This window comes from Anser anser (genome assembly GCF_964211835.1).
Source record: "Anser anser genome assembly, chromosome: 18".
Classification (NCBI taxonomy): domain Eukaryota; kingdom Metazoa; phylum Chordata; class Aves; order Anseriformes; family Anatidae; genus Anser; species Anser anser.
Genome location: NC_139739.1, coordinates 8,062,396 through 8,078,498, shown reverse-complemented (window position 1 = coordinate 8,078,498; position 16,103 = coordinate 8,062,396). Strand labels below are relative to the sequence as shown.

The window sequence follows — 16,103 nt, the reverse complement described above, 5'->3', positions numbered from 1 at the left end:
CTTATTGCATACTTTTCTGCTTACATCTTTCTATTATTTGGTGTCACTCAGTCTGCAAAAACTTCATTAAAAAAGAAACCTGTGCTAACCACATATAAATAGCTCCATTACTGGCAGACTGCAATCAGGCTTAGGCGTCCGGCTCTTCTCTCCCAGCCACTCACCCAAAAAAAATGATTTTGTATTAAACACAGACTATGCAACTAGCACTCAGGTCTTGAGAAATGGGCTTTATTAAAGACTGCCTTAATATTTTATTTTTAGATTTTATGTACTTATATGTTTTATTTATATACATGAAGCATTTATACAGCATTCTGCCCCAACAATTTTCAGTGTGTCTGTTTTAGAAGGGATAAGTTTAAAGTGTTACTTTCCTGACTCATTTCTATAAACAGGGGAGACACTCACATGTAACAGTGGTGTGTCTGATTTAACAACAGGACTCAGAAGGGATTTAATCAACCTTTACTCTACATAAAAGAAGCCTGGGAAAGTATAAAAAGCAGTGTTGTATAACAGAAGGTTTGCAGATGAGAATTCTTGCGTACAGAAAATAAACTAAGATTTAAGGCCTTGTTACTGAGAGTGTCTTGCCAATGCCCTCCTCCTGTTTAAAGCTGGATTCAGTTTGGTCACACCAGCTGTTTTGAAAAACAGAAACTGCTAAGAGCTGCATTAATTTCTGTGGAACATTCCACTATATTGTCCCTGGGTGAGCAGGGTTAGTTTTGGTATCAGGATGCCTTACATACTTAAGGAAATGAATTCATAAAGTTCTCTTTCCGTGTATCAGAGTGTGTTGTGTGTGTATGGAGGGATGGGATGGAAATTACTGGTTTTTAGTGGTTTTAAGCTTAGCTTTCCCACAATAAATGATTTTTGCTGTCAGCCTGCGAACAGTAATTTTCTTTCTTTTTTTTTTTTTTTCCTCTCCTGCAAATGACTTTCCCAGCCTGGGGCTACTTGTTAAGAAAGTGTTGCCATTGCATGTAGAAATCCTAACTACTAACTTCAATAACTTCATAAATATCACTGTTCCACTGCAATGTAGTGCTTGCTTCAGCAACCCAGAAGCCCCCAGAATGGCACAGTACAGTACATGGGCTAGTCCTTGGAAGGACTCGCTAAAGGAGCATGGATGCCTTGAATTTTTCAGCAGGTGGCTCAATGCGGGGAGCAGGACACTTACTTTCTTAAAAACGTCTCAACGAGTGTGGAAGAAACTTGATCTTGCCTGTTTGAGGATGTGCAGAGTTGCACCTGCATCTCTCCTTCCACAGCCCAGTGGGAATGGGTACAGCTCACATCTAGGCTGTGTAGCAACTATGTGCTCTGTATGCATGCCTTGCCTCATGGCTGATACCTTCAGCAGGTAATTAGACATCTTTTGGTCCTATTCTTGTGTGCTGCCTTGTGTGGGAAGTTGCCCATGCCCATGCAGAGTCCCACTGCCTGCTTACAAAGGGAGCTGACAGATATAGAACACAATCTTCACAAAAGCTATGGTTTGAAAGGGTAACCAATCTGAGCTGAAAATACTTTTAAGCAGACTGCTATATGTTTGGTCCTGAATTCTGGGTGTTAAGTCATTGCTAAGCCATAGTGATGGAGTGTTGTGCAGGCAGGTCTTGCTAGCAAGGGGATGCCGAGATAAGAGAGCACAGACATACTAACAGAAACTCCTAGGCCAAGAACAGAGTAAACACAAACACAAGAAATCAGCATACACTTGTGTCTGTGCTACACTTCAAGGTCTACAGCTTGGAACAGCAGCATAGCCCACACAGCAGCCTATTTGCCTCAGAAGGATTATGGGTGCCTGCACTCAGATGACCCCTGGAAAAGAATCCAAATAACAGGGATGTAAGATCCTTAAAAAGAGAGCTGCATTGCTAGACTTGAACATGTTCCCTTTCTTTCATTTGGATATTTTCTATATTATTTTTCCACTCCTGTCCAAATGACAAAAAAAAAATCACTTTCTGAATACCCCTTTCTGCCAGCTAGTCCTTGACTTATGTCCTCAACAACTGTGCATTAACAGAAGGAAACAGCAGATGGAATCTCTGTATTTACTGCTGTCACACTGAGCCTCATGTGGAAAAAAAAGTAGATTTCTTGTTTCAGGGATTTTTGAAAGCTTAACATGCATTTATGGTGACATTGCCCTGAGATTTAACTGTGAGTGTTAAGAAAAGCAATGCGCCACAGTGTTGTGCTACAGAGACCAAACTGCCCTTCAGGCAGAAGTGTTCTGCTTGAAAAAATCCCTTTGCTCTCCACACCCCCCTCTCCTGCCAGAGATGCCAAGTGTCCTGGGCTTTGTGTTTATTCAGAATAGACATAACGTAGATACATCTGCTTTTTCAGTTGACAGGTAACTCAAAGAAATATTACATAGGAGAAGCAAAATGTAAATCTGAACATGAGCAATCTCAGTAAATGACTGACAAGGTCATAGCCTGGGAACACCATTTACACAAAATTTGCCCTGAAAAGAAAACAGTGAAATAAGAATTGACCACAGAAAGAATTATTTGCATCTTCTTCCTTCAGTGCAAGGAGGATAAACAACCCAATTTAGCTACCAAGATATTGCTTATGTGCCCTTCCACTGAAGGGGTATTTCTGCCCCAGCAAATACAGCATGGTCCAGGAGGGGAGTGAGCAGACAGAGCGGTCAGAGTCCTGTCCCCAATTCCTTGTGAGCCTTGGGCAAATCATGTCATTATTTTCTCCAGGTGTCCCCGGTTTGTACAATAAGTGATAGCAGGCAGCCTCAGCTCAGAGGCACTGCAAGGATTATGTGGGTATCTATTTCACCTCTTTGGAAGTTGAGCATTATTTTTACAGAAAGGGCATCAAACCTGTGGCAAGTAGCCCAGGATTCCAGATGAGTTCAGTGTCAGCGTGCAGTCAGTGCAAGACTGCTGCCTCAGTGCCTGCGCACAGCCTCTCACGCTTTCACTAAAAGGTATAAATTCAAGACATTACTTCCAATTTACACAATGAAGAGAACAATACGGAAAGTCAAATACAGAGCACATCCATGTATCTATGACAAAAATCCCTTGGTTTTCTCAGGTATCAGTCCTCCAGCTTCATGCTCACTACATGTACCTGCTTGGACCCCAACCGAAGGTGTTATCCAGGGATTTTGCACTGATGACATTGTCCTCTGAAAGCCGAGTGAATCCCTGCCTTTTGGGAAAGGAGGAATTCAGGACTTGCCATGACAGTGTCCTTTGTCCAATAGGAGCCAGCATGGGAATTTTCTGGGGAAGGCATGACAAACCCTGACACAACCTGGGCTGGCAGTGTCCCCACACACACCAGGCAGCTGGAGCCTCTGAGGGCTCCATGTGCTGCTTACCAGGGAGCGTTTGTGTCACTGAGCCACATAAAAGCAGCTCCAAGTATAAAACCACAGTCTTTTGACCAAAACTTTTACCTTTAAAATAAACTACTGAAACTCCTTCCACAGAGCACAGGAATCAACTGAAGCTATCAGTGCGTGCTCACTGCCACCTGCAAGGACAGAAGACTTTTTGGTTGCTGGGGGCTATAGGGCTGGCTGATGCTCATTGCAGCGTCTGTTACTGGAAAGGGTACAGGAGAGGTTCTGACCTGGAAAACCACGAAATGCCACGGAAACGAGGAGCTTCCCCTGCCCTGCCATGATCTCCAGAAAGGCTGAGGGGCTCCTTAGGGTGCCTGGCAGCGGTCCTTCCCTTTCCTCCTTGGAAAGGGATTTTCCCTCCTTGGAAAGGGCCCTTCTCCCGTCTCCCCTTCCCCTGATCATTCAAGCCCGTGCTCCGGGGGCCGACGGGGCGCACTTCGCCCCTCATCTCGAACCCCGGCGGCGGGAGGCACTTTTCCCCAGGAGGCCGCTGGGGGAGGCTGCCCGCAGGGGCCGGGCCGCCTCCAGCCCCGGCCGTTTCCACACCCGGCGAGGACAAAAAGCGCCGGGCCGGGCACCCCCCCGGGGAGCGGGGGGCTCGCAGCGGCCACCCCCGCTCCCTGCCCGGCCCCGCGCCGCGGGTGCCCCCCGGGGGAGGGCAGGGGCCGGGAGCGGCCGGGGGAGGGGGCGAGGGGCGGGGAGGCCGGGGGAGGGAGGGGGTCGCTGTCAGAGGAGCCCGCCCGGGGCACGGCACGGCACGGCACGGCTCGGCTCGGGGCACGGCTCCGCAAAGCCCGGCACGGCTCAGCACAGCTCGGCACGGCACGGCTCAGCTCCCCACACCATGGTCCGGAGCTTCCCCGGTGCGGGGCTGGTCCTGGCGGCGGCCGCGGCGCTGTGCCTCGGCGGGGCGGGAGGCAAGGTAAAGCCCCGCGGCCCCCCGGCGGGACGGGGGGGGTGTCCCAGGGAGCGGGCTCCGGCGGGCGGGGGGGATGCAGCGGCGGTCCCGGGACGAGGGGATGCGGAGCGGTGCCCCCCGGTCCCTGCCCAGTCGGCGGCGGGGATCGGCAGCGCCTCGCGAGGCTCGCCCCGAGTCCAAAGGGCAGCGGGCGGCACGGCCCGTGTCTGAGTCGCCCTGTCTGCTTCGGGACGGCAAGCATTGCCAAAATCTATGCAAGCCCCGCGGTAACCGATGTAACGGCATTTCCAGCAGAAATGGGAGCGCTCGCCCAAAAAGCATCCATAAGGAACGGTAGCCTGGCATAAGGGAGCCAAACAACCGCCTTGTGCCCTGTCACTGTCCCTGTGCGCTCCAGGCTTGTGCACCTCGTCTGTAGCAGGGCTGGCAGGTGAACCAGGTACCTGGCGGCTCTCAGGACAGGGACCTTGGCATAGCTGGGAGCCACGAGGTGAGCCCCGGGGGAAGCAGAGCGGTGGTGGAAAAGGCAGACTTGGAAGCAAGGAGCACCCCATAACTTGGAGCAGCTGCAGAGCAAACCCTGGCTGTGGGCTTTGAGAGGGGTGAGCAGTCCTGGTCCCGCTGACACAGCGGGGACTTTTCCTGTGGACTCTGATAGGAGCAGGATTTGACACTTCTGCTAGGGATTCTTAGATCCACAAAGGATGAGCCACTATGCTATAAAAAAATATTCCATGAATGTACGTCTTTTGTTACATATAAATATATAAGTGTGGGGGGGTTGCTTTCCCTGTGGAAAACAGCATTGTAATTCAGCCTGATACACCAACTCCCTGCCACAGCACATACGAATACAGCAATGACTTTGTGGTTGAAACGAAGATGTTTTATCTCACTCTGGTATCCTAGGAAGATAGCTACATCGAGAACTTAATTAAGCCACATTTTTGCCACTGAAGTACTAAGTATTAACTTCACAAAGGTGCACACAAATCTATTGAATTGTACAGTTGTGGATTTTTGTCTTTTGTCTCTCTTTTAACTCAGAATTGCATCATGTAATCTGCAAGTTTACTCTCCTCTTGGGTTTGTTACTGGAGATGAACAACTCCCTCATCCAGCTGCGTACTTAAAGTGTATAACTTGATTGCTGCCCAAAGTTATTACATCCTTCCTGTGCTAGTTTTGTTCTAATTCTGCTTGGGCAGTCATGAGGCAGAACAAGTATTAGCTGTGTCGTGTGCCTTTGGGTGTGAGTTGTAATAGTGGGACACTGAATGTGTCAACAAGCTCTATTAATTTTGCTTGATTTTTTTTCCCCTTTCTGTTTCCTAGTCAGCTTCTGTTGTTCTCTAGTTCTGGTATCAGGACTGTTTGATTTCCCATCAGACAATATCTGAACTGGTTACGTATTGACCACTGGTACCATAGAAAAGAAACTGCCTCCTTAATGAAGCAGCAGCAGCCTCCCACTTACTTTCCCAGACATGACTTCTTGTCATGTCAATTATTCTTTTGATCACATGTTGCCTATAGTCTCTAAACATGAAGAGCAATTTCTTTTGCAGAATGAAACTTAAGCACTTTCTGTTGCTTATCTTCCTAAATGTGACATTGAAATCTGTGCATTAGACACGTGTGTACATTTCTTGCTCCCTCTTTTTGTTATTTTTTTGATTAAGTTGCACTTGCTCTCCACTTGTCAAGGACTGCACTATGCTGTGTAGGCTTCATTATTTTTATCTTTTTTTGGCTACATTCTGACAGTGCTGCTATGCTAGGAGAAAATTCATTCTAAACTGATGGTTCAAATCTAGTTCAATTTAGCAGTTGAAAAAAGGTATTCAAAGATTTATGAGAAATTAATTATAGAGTTAGAGTAGCATAGAGTAGCATACTGCTAACATAGAGTTAGCAGTACCAAAAAAAAAGAAAATTAAACAGGAACTCCCTTGGAAAGAGTAAAGTCTGCATGATGTATGGGAGACTGAACTGCTCTTTTCATCCAGGAAGGTGGTCTCCACCAGTCAGAGTTGAGGAACTTGGGGATGCTGTTGGGTAGCATGGATGTTTGAAACAGGTTTTGTAGCAAAATAGAGCTCTCTCTGGAACCCTTTACTAAGGACTACAGCAACATTAAAATAGGAGTTAGATCAAATGAAAGAAAATTTGAAGATAAGGTGTATGATGTTTCCTCCTGTGTGTCTGTATCAGATGGAACAAGATGTGCAGATAAGCGGCTTGTTTATCCTGAAGGAAGAATGTAAGCTGATGAAAGAATAACATAGTCAAAATTCCAGGTCTCTGTACGTCCATAAAATATTATCTGTTTAATCAAATCCCTGTGGAGGAGGTCTCTGTGCCAGTGCCATCTTTCACCTAGTATTCTTCTGTTCACTTGCTGGCTTAAAAAAATGTCAAGCCTTTCTTTTTTCTGTTAGGAAATCTTCAGTAATACTGACCTTTTAGTGAAAGTCCTGCTCCCAATGAGGACCATGGCAAAATTCCTGCTGGTTTCAGAGGGAGCAGGATCCTTCCCAAGATCAGTGAAGGATTAAAAAAAAATAATCAACTACTAAAATATGCACCTCAATTAGCAAAGAATGTGGCCTGATTAGTAAAGTGTATGAAATTTCATCTATTAAATTCTACGGCCCCGATCAACAAAGCACACTGCACAATTGGCAATGTATCCAGAATCTCAACTACTGTACTAGTCTCCTGCCAGATCAACCAAGCATGCAGCTGAATCAGTAAATTACGCAACTGGAGCAGCAAAATATGCACTTCTGATTGGGAGGGAAGGACATGGAAATTATCAAATGTTTAAAATTGACATACAATTGGTCTGAGCATGTTACTGGTCCGTGTCTGCCTTAAGAAAAGTGGAGGCAATATAGATAAACTTTATGAAGTCTCTCCAAACAACTGCTGGACAGAAAAGTACATCCCTCAGACAGCTCAGTGCCTGACAGCAGCAGCCCGGTTCTTTACCAGATGTGCTACGCATCTGGTTTCAATCCCAGCTGCCAGGTGTGGAGGTTATTTTAGTTACACTTTAATGGGATATTAAGGTCCAGGTAGGTTTTGCTTTATAGGTCACTATAAAGCACTGTATATGCACACAAGACTGTCTTTCTGGCCCAACAACCTAAACCAGTCAAGACAAATAAGGCACCTTCACAGTACCTGAAAGTTTTGCTGGCAAGAAGCTCAGTGTCTATTAATCTCTTCACTGTTTGTGAAAGTACTTTTTGCTTCAGAAGAAGAAAAATGATAGGTCTTTCCTATTTTCTTTAGATCTTGATTAATTGCTGTAGCTGCTTCCTATTGTGTTTACAATATACCTTGGCAGATATGTACTGTGCAAAAAGCTTGGATGTTTGGAGAGTAGCTATATTCTTATATCTTGAAGCAGTAGCATTGTTTCTCCTTAACTTGTGCCTGTGTGCTTAAAAATTAAAATCCAGCCACAGTACCTTGTTCTGATCTTCAGAAGATGCTCTTGCTTTGAATTATTATTTTTGTTTTATACAGAAGAGCTGTGGGACATCCTATTTTAATAAAGATATGGTTTCAGGATTTCTATAAACAGCTTTTTTCTCTCTTTTTTTTTTTTTTTATGTCTGGAAGTAAACTGTGTTATACCACCTGTACTCAAGGAAGGCACGAGAATTGTTTTGTTTTATTGCACTGTTCATTTTAGTACGCAGAAGTCTGAAACACTATTGGAGTCTAAGAAATATCTGTTTTCTTTCTTTTTCTTTTTGTCTTTATTTCTTTCTATTAATTGGTACATAAAACTGGCTTGCATTGAACTTATTTAACAAATTTCTGTCTCATTTCCAGGTCAGTTCAATGAATGATCCTATTTAGTTCTTTTTCCTGTTTAAAATATTTCCTACTGAGTCCAGAGCAGTGCCCTTAAAACATAATTGATTTGGGTCATTGAACTTTTATTTTTCATGCATGTTAGTTTGCATCCCGCCACTGGTCTGACTGGTATTTCAATTAGAAAAATGCAGGCGGATTTCTCCTAGAGGCTAAAGTTCACGTGGAGTCTCTGGCAAAATAAGATTCTGGAGTATGTATCCCTGGAACTGGGCAATCATTTGTAACTTTTTTTTTTTTTTAATAAATTCTCTGTCTGGCCAGAGTGTCGTAAATCTGGCTCTCTTGTTAACTTCACACTAAGCAGCAATAATGTCCACAGTGTTTCAGTCCTGATAATTCTAATTACTGAAGCACTGAAGAAGCTGAAAGCTGAGAAGATGGATGAGGCTGGCCTTGAGTCCTGCACAACACATGGGACTCTCTCTTTGTAGAGCTGAACCACAGTTCTCCTGTTTGCCAAAGCCGGTGATAGAAGAAGCAGCCAAGGTAAGAGAAGTGAGCCAGTGGCAGAAGCCTGCTGGAATGATGTGAGTAATATTTATGCTGAAGGAGGTAAAAGCGTTCTGTACCACTAGAGATGCCAGCCATCTCCTAGATGAAAACACTGAAATCATTTTTGTTCCTTTAATATCTAAGTAGCTTGAAGCAAACAATCCTGTTGCACTGGTTTAAAAAGACCCAGTTAACAAAGTTAACAAACTTTCCTGTAGTAACCAGCAAACAATTACTCTTCCCCTTCATTTAATTCTTTGCATGACAGACCAGGAATGGTGATAAAATGTTCCTCTGTCTGTCTTTCTTCCTGCCTCCCCTTCTTCTTAAAAGAATGCGTGGCATGTTTGGTACCAGAGAGTGACTACACAGCAGTATGTAGCTAGCTAGACTAAAGCTGGTGTAGCAGCTCTTCCCTTTCCACGCTATTATTATTACTACAAGTTCAGTCCATGCACAGGTATCTCAGGTCTATCAATATTAAATTATCAATATCCAGCTCGATAGTTAGATATAGATGACAACACCAGCCAAGTTTTAAGATATTTTAGGCCCTTCCTTGAGTATGAGAATTACTAAATGTAAAAAATAATCCTCTTTTACTTGTACAAATCCATGGCAGGAAGACAGTGGAGTTGGGACAGGGTCTTGCATTAATATGTAGAATGATTATACAACAGTTGAGAAGAGCCTTACTGGCAGCCTTAGTCCTTGGACTCAATGTAAGGATGTTATAACTCCTCTTAACAAGCCCTCAGCAGAAAATGGCCTTATGCTTCACTTCAGGTAGTCTTGGTCCTGTCCGGGGAAAAGGAGGTCCCAATTTTGAGAGGAGAAAAGGCTGATTTGCCTTTATTTCCTTTCTAGAATTCTTGGGGCCCTACTGAAAACCACAGAAGTCATCTTGGACTTCAGGAGGATTTAAATCAGGCCATAAGTACTGCTGATTTGGATTAGTAATGATGTACATTGAGGACAACATCTGTATTTGGGTTTGGGTGGAGTCCTTTCATGGTAGAAGAGTTGGTAATACTTCTACAGCACCTTTCATCAGAGGATTTCAGAGTTTCACAAATATCTAATTACAGAAACTATTAAATTAGATGAAATCCTTGGTCCTGGGGGAGTACAGGCAACACCATTACACTTCAGTATAAAGCAGGGGTGGGTGGTGTTCAAAGTGGCAAAACAAAAGCAAATTTGCCACATACAAGCCATAACCTGCTGTGCTATCTCATTTTCATCCACTATTCTATTCTTCTAATTTCTTTATATTAGCAGCCAGGTTGCAACATCAAACCACCTCAACAAAATGGGCTGGCCCAAGCCTCCATTCAGAACTACTGTCAGGTCTGAAGAGGGACTTTTGGATCACTGATCTCTTACTGATCTATTCCATAGTGATCGTGTTTCATTATTCTGTTAAGTAATAGCAGGACTATTAACAAGGGCCAGGTACCAAGGATGCCAGTAAGGAAAGATTCACGAATACAGGAGATCTGGGATGAAATGCCTCTAAAATTCCAACCTAATCCAAATCCCAGAGAGACGATTGTTCAGCCTTTCCAAAGTGGGTGTGCCTGCTGGAGATCCAATCCACTTATTCTGCCTAAATCCAGCCCTCTCCTGGTCTTGGTTAGTAAGTATTCTCCTGTCTTGAGTGACTAGGATTTTATTAAAGGTTGTTTTTTTCTTCTACATTTGACTTAAAATATGGAGCCTATACCATTAGACCCAAGGCCTGAAGCCCAGGCTGCCCATCCGCTTATCTTCCTGCCTGTATTACAGATCTGCATGGGTGGGCAGTTCAGGTGAATCTCAGACTTCACTATTTGAATACAAGGGCCCCAAGGAGTTTCTCATCAAGACTAACTTTAAATGCGAGCTTAGTAGGCTGAACACTTTGATTTGCCTCTGAAATCAACAGTAACTTATTCCAGGCTTCCTGGTTGAAACTTGAATGGGGAAGAAGAAAGGATGTCTGCAAAGCAGATTTATTTGGAAAAATAAACTGCTCACTGGTTGAGACCCTATAACAACAAACCCAGTGCTTAGGTTTTCCTCTGGCTGCAGCGTCTGTTATACTTTTTTCTGTGTTCTCCCACACCGTCCCTGCTGTGCCCTCATGGTCTCTCCTTATGCGTAGGCAGTAAAATTTACAAGCATCCTGCTCTCTGAAATCCTGGCAAAGGAGGAGTCTTAGAAATTTCCCTATTCAGAGCATAAAAGAGGAGATGAATCCTGAAACAGTGAGGTGAAGATAGGTGCTGCTGTTTGTATACCATCCAAAGACAAGTGTGTGTGTGTGTGTGTGTCTGTGTGTGTTCAGACCATAACAGACCTCTGAATGGCCAGCCTCAGCTGTAGCAAATACTTGCTTAACAACTTAGTTACAAATATTTTTTACTCCAAGTTTTTTGCATGAAAGGGAGGAGGTTTATCTTTATTTGCTTATTACGGATCACTATCCATGTCTTCTGCATAAGCCCTCTCACCTGCTAGTGACATTTAGTGAAACATCAAACCAGTTCCTAAAGATTTTCAGCATGCTAGTGGCGATATTAGCAGGTTTTAGCTTTCACATGTGGAATGTTTCCTTCTCCATATGTTTGTACAATAGGCTTCCATCACGTGGAACATCTGAAGTGTCTGGATGAAACAATAGGGTCATGCAGCTGGAAATCCAAGCACAAACAGTTTTTTTTTTTTTTTTCCAAAGCAACTTTACATGTATGTGTGTGGTTTTTTGTTTGCTTTTAAAGATCAAAATTTTTTGCTGGGAAGTGGCCAGCAAAATTTGCTTGTGATTGCTTTCCAGTTCCTCATTCTCCAGTTTTTGGTACTCTCAACACAAAACAAAGCATATTTGAGCACCTAAGCTGCATATGGATTTATTTAAATCTCCCCCAAGTATTTGGGAGGTTTATATATTTAAAGTTAATTTCGGAACACTAGTTTTACAGATTGCTATGAACGCATACTTAGCTTGTTGAATGGACTTTTATATTGAACTCTGAAAGCAAACTTTTACTGCAGTGCTATAGCTTTTGTTTTGTTATAGGTTTTGTCTGGTTACCAAGCAGTTCAGACATAATCTGACCATGTTTTCTACTCTTTAATTTGAGCTGCTTTGGCCTGTTCAGTTTATAGAAAATGAAAACCAGATTGATCTTCTGGAAACTCCTTCATCACCCTGTCAGTTCCCACCAACTCTGTCGTTTACTGTTATTTTTTTTTATGGTGTGTCGTGTGCACCTTGTTAATGAGAACCTACTTTATAAGAAAAAAGACCTATGCTGACCTATTAAAGCCCTGAAGCAAATGGCCATAGCATCTTGAACTCTTTATTATACAGCGTTACTTTGATTTATGATGCTCCTCGTCATATTTGTGATCATTTGCCTGAGGAGGCACTCTAAATGATGATTTCATTTCTCTTTCTAAAGCTTTATTTTTATTTATTTATGTTTTAGATATTTGAATAAGAGTATTTTCTGAAGGAAAATAAAACAAGAACAAGCTTTGTATGGTTATAGGATCTTATGTGATATGGTATCTTGCATTTCTGTTGGAAGAACTCTATATGTCCATTGAGTGTCCAGTCACAAGAATTAGAACTTCCACTCAAGGATTAGCCTGAAAAGTCTGCATGGAAAAGCTGGTCGTTGATATGAATTCTAGCACTCCCTGGTGGATGTTATCTTACATATCATTTGCTTCCTTAACCATAAAAAATAATGTTGGGATGAGAGCAGGAAAACAACGATCAGACTGCCTTCATAATGACACATCTCACTTGCATTTGTTGCATGAACGTAGCATGATAAATTTGAGATACTAATGACAGATTTCTACCTGACATAGTTCTACCTCACAAGTGTAATAGTTGTAGTTCCCAAGGGAAGACTGCCTAGTCAAATGGGTCTTTCCAAGCACTGGATTTGCATATTTTAAATAGATTTTTCAAATAATTTCATAGAAAAGCAGCCTGGGTGTTTTCTTTTTCAGACTGAGATGAGAAGAAGGACATGAGGACATGAATTTTGCAATGTGGGGCTGCAGAGTGAGGGATGAAGAGCTCAGAATAAGACCTGGCACTCGGTTTCTAGTAAGAGCACCCAGATGTAAGAGTATTGATGAAATTAAAGGAAAAAAAAAAAATGTCCTATGCCTTGCCCTAGGTCTCTTCCAGAGCATTTCTATCTGCATTTCACACTCCTTCCAATGTTTTATCCACTTCTTCACCTGTTCTTCTCCACCTGGCATACAGCAATTACTGAGTTATCGGTAAACACCAGGGTACTCCTGTGGTAGTAACTTCAGCTTGGGAAACTGTCAAATAACAGAAGTACCTATAGTGGAAGTATATATGAAGTAGAAATACCTACATAGAGGTAGCCCTAAAAAAAATCTAAAACAAATAAAGAACTGGCTAAGGAGAGAGAACTTCACTTAGCCAAACTTACATAGCCGTAACTTGCAAGACTTTCGTAGGTGAATCCAAATCAATCTTAATTAAAGAACTGTAAAGGGGAGAACTAAAACTTCTGCATATTTGTGATGTTGGGAAAAAGAACAAGAATCATTTTTGTTATCTTTTCAGTATCCTGAAAGTATTCTGGCAGGTTTCACCTAGGAAATTTTAGAAAACTGAGTTAGCCAGTAAGTCTCCTAAGGTCTCCACCTTAGTTGAGAGGCTTAGTTTGAGAGGGCTGTTAAGACCATGAATTTCCCTCTGCAGGAAATGTCTCTGCCTTTTGTGTCTAGAAGGAGGCAAGGACCACAGCTGGGTGATCTTATTCATTACCTTACATAAGGATCTTCAAAATGTCTGCAGAAATTTCTGCCCACCATACATAACTCCAGTGAAGGTTGGCATCTCTGGCCTAATAAGGATAAACTGCTTTTGCTTCTCATCTGAAAACCTCTCAAAAGAAGGAGAGCATCAACCTGACTTTTCTCTGGTTGCTCTGAAAGCAAGTACAAAATGTCAAGTTACAATATATGCACAGACTGCGTATACTGCTGATCATGCTATGGAAAGCTGTACTGTTCCATGGGTGATTGTTCGGAAAACAGTTCTTGTTTGTTGTGTCTCTGGGAACAAGCATTTTTTTGTAAGCAGAAAAAGGCCTTGCGTCTCTGGAGTTAAATGAGGAGGTCTGTTGTTCTCCACAGAAACTGGAGTGCGTTGCTGTGTCTGGTGGTTGCCTGAGCGCCCATGGTTTTGTGTTTTCTTTCTTTTTTTTTTTATTTCTCCTTTTCCCCACCTCCTGTTCTCAGAGAGGATCAAGTAGGAGGGATGGTGACCTCATGGCACAGTTATGCAATCTGCTTGAGGCCAGGTATCAAAATATGCTGCAGCTGTGAAGCTGGGACCTTGCCGTGGCTGGGGGGCCTGGGCCTCCTGCCTCTAATGAGATTGCTGACCTTCTCCTGCCACTTCTGCAGCTGCTTTGATTCACAGAGATTTGTTGTGGCAATGGCCTGCCTAATGGTTTGGCATGCTGCCGTAGGAAATGCTGCATCTCTGGGCAGGCACGAGGAGCTGGCCACTCTGACCCAGGAGCAGGTGGGGATGTCCCGAGTCCCATCATTCTCTTTCCGTCGTGACAAAGCCTACTTGCCTCTTTCCAAGCTTATGCAAACATTAACATCCTTGCCTTTTTTTTTTCCTCCCCACGAAGTGAGGAGAAGGTTGTCTGTTCTCCTGTGAAATAAAGCAGCACCTTCCAAGCAATCTTTTGCAAATTTTTAGGGCTCAGCTGCAGCAAAGTCACATATGGGAAGAATAAGACAAAATAGCATGCCTACAGTCTGAGGTACATTTGGGCCTCCAAGTCCTAAGTCTCATTCAGACTTTGCATTTTGCTGTAATTGCTGCAGTGAATTCCTGCTTCCCTCCTCTTCCCTTCTAACAAAACTTTTTCCTTGTCTCCTGCAGCTACAGGCCTTCGTAGTCCCCTCCCCTTCCTACCTGCATGTGGGTTCTCTTCAATGTCCTGTCAGCCATTAAGAACAGTAGAAAACTTGTCGATAGGCATGAAAACAGGGCCCTGTAAAGCAGCTTGATGTGCACCAAGTAGTAATATAAGATGAGTTGGGTTCTTGGAAATGGGATTTGCAGAGTGGAAATGTCACATCCATAATCACAATCATGTGGTGGAACTGCTGTTACCCACTACTGAAATAACAGAACATCTGTTAAAAAAATGTAGTTTTGATTTTGCTTAAATCCAGCAGGTTGCACGCACTTCAAGAAATATTAGACCCTTGTTTAAAAACAGGAGTGCAACTGCTCTGTATTAAATGTATTAAAAGCAAATGTATGCTCAGCCTGGTTTCAGGGTCCTACAATTGAGGCCTGTTCAGTGCTCATTTATGTGAATTTCCTCAGGGCACAAGGCAAGAACACAGACTATGTGTGCTGGTGTATGGATTTGTGTCAGGACACGGCTACTGAGAAGGAGAGAACAAGACCCCTCACCAGACAGAATACTCTCCAAATTGAGAGCTCTTTGGGGGATCATTCTGAAAAAAGTCACCGTTGAGGACTGGAAAAAGGAGACAGGGACAACTCCTTAAATTCAAGCAAGCTACCAGCAGTTTTTTTATGCTCTGTCAATCCCATGTCCTGATCTACTGCTGCCAGGCATGCTATTTCCAAGCATCCAGAGATGCTTGAAGAGTTGCCATAATACAGGATGAGAGGTTCTCCTTTTGCTGCTGTCTCATGCTTTAAACAGCAAAGGCAATTTGACAGAGGGGAAAATGGTGATTCCAAGGCAGTTCCAGGAATTTCTGTACTGCCAGGTGGAAAAATAAGTTGATGTGCTGCTGCTGTATCTAGTTCATTCTAATGAAAGAAAATAAACCTTTAATGATAAGATGAGCTGAAAATACAAAATTATGTAGAGTGCTCATTTTATAAAACCTCCGATTAACTTTGTCCTCCACTTGGAAACAGCCCTAACATCTTTGATCTCTAGATCAGTCAGCTAGTGAAGTAAACGTGGTCACTTATAAAACTTCACTTATAAAACTGTTAGTTTAAGATCTTACTCTTGGGATAGTCTTTCCTTAGATCCTGTATCTGATGAGCATCCAAAAAACTCAGACTTCTGTAACTTGGAAATACTGTGAGAGGAGAACTTGGTCCTTCTGCTGGGAACCACAAGAATTGTATTTCTGGTAGCTTTGCAGCTAGTTCCAACCACATCAGCAAGTAAAGACTTGTCCATATTTTGTTTCTCCCCCCTTTAGCTAGGAGTGGGGAATGATCTCTTTCCCTCTTCTTTTTTTTTTCTTTTTTTTTCTTTTTTTTTTTTTTTTTTTTTTCCTTTTTTAAGTCCTAAATTCAATCATTTTCTTTCTGCTCTGGATGAAAGTTCAGGC

The 16,103-nt window shown here is 43.0% G+C and overlaps 1 protein-coding gene across 1 annotated transcript in view; it reads left to right on the top strand.

Annotated features, from left to right (window-relative positions):
• Window positions 1-3,801: 3,801 nt before the first annotated feature.
• Window positions 3,802-16,103, top strand: part of LOC310883265 (uncharacterized protein) — a 32,997-nt gene continuing 20,695 nt past the window's right edge. Inside the window, exons 1-2 of the mRNA XM_083803304.1 lie at window positions 3,802-4,325; window positions 8,648-8,702. The gene's annotated coding sequence lies outside the window, so the exon portion shown is untranslated. The remainder of the gene's footprint in view (window positions 4,326-8,647; window positions 8,703-16,103) is intronic.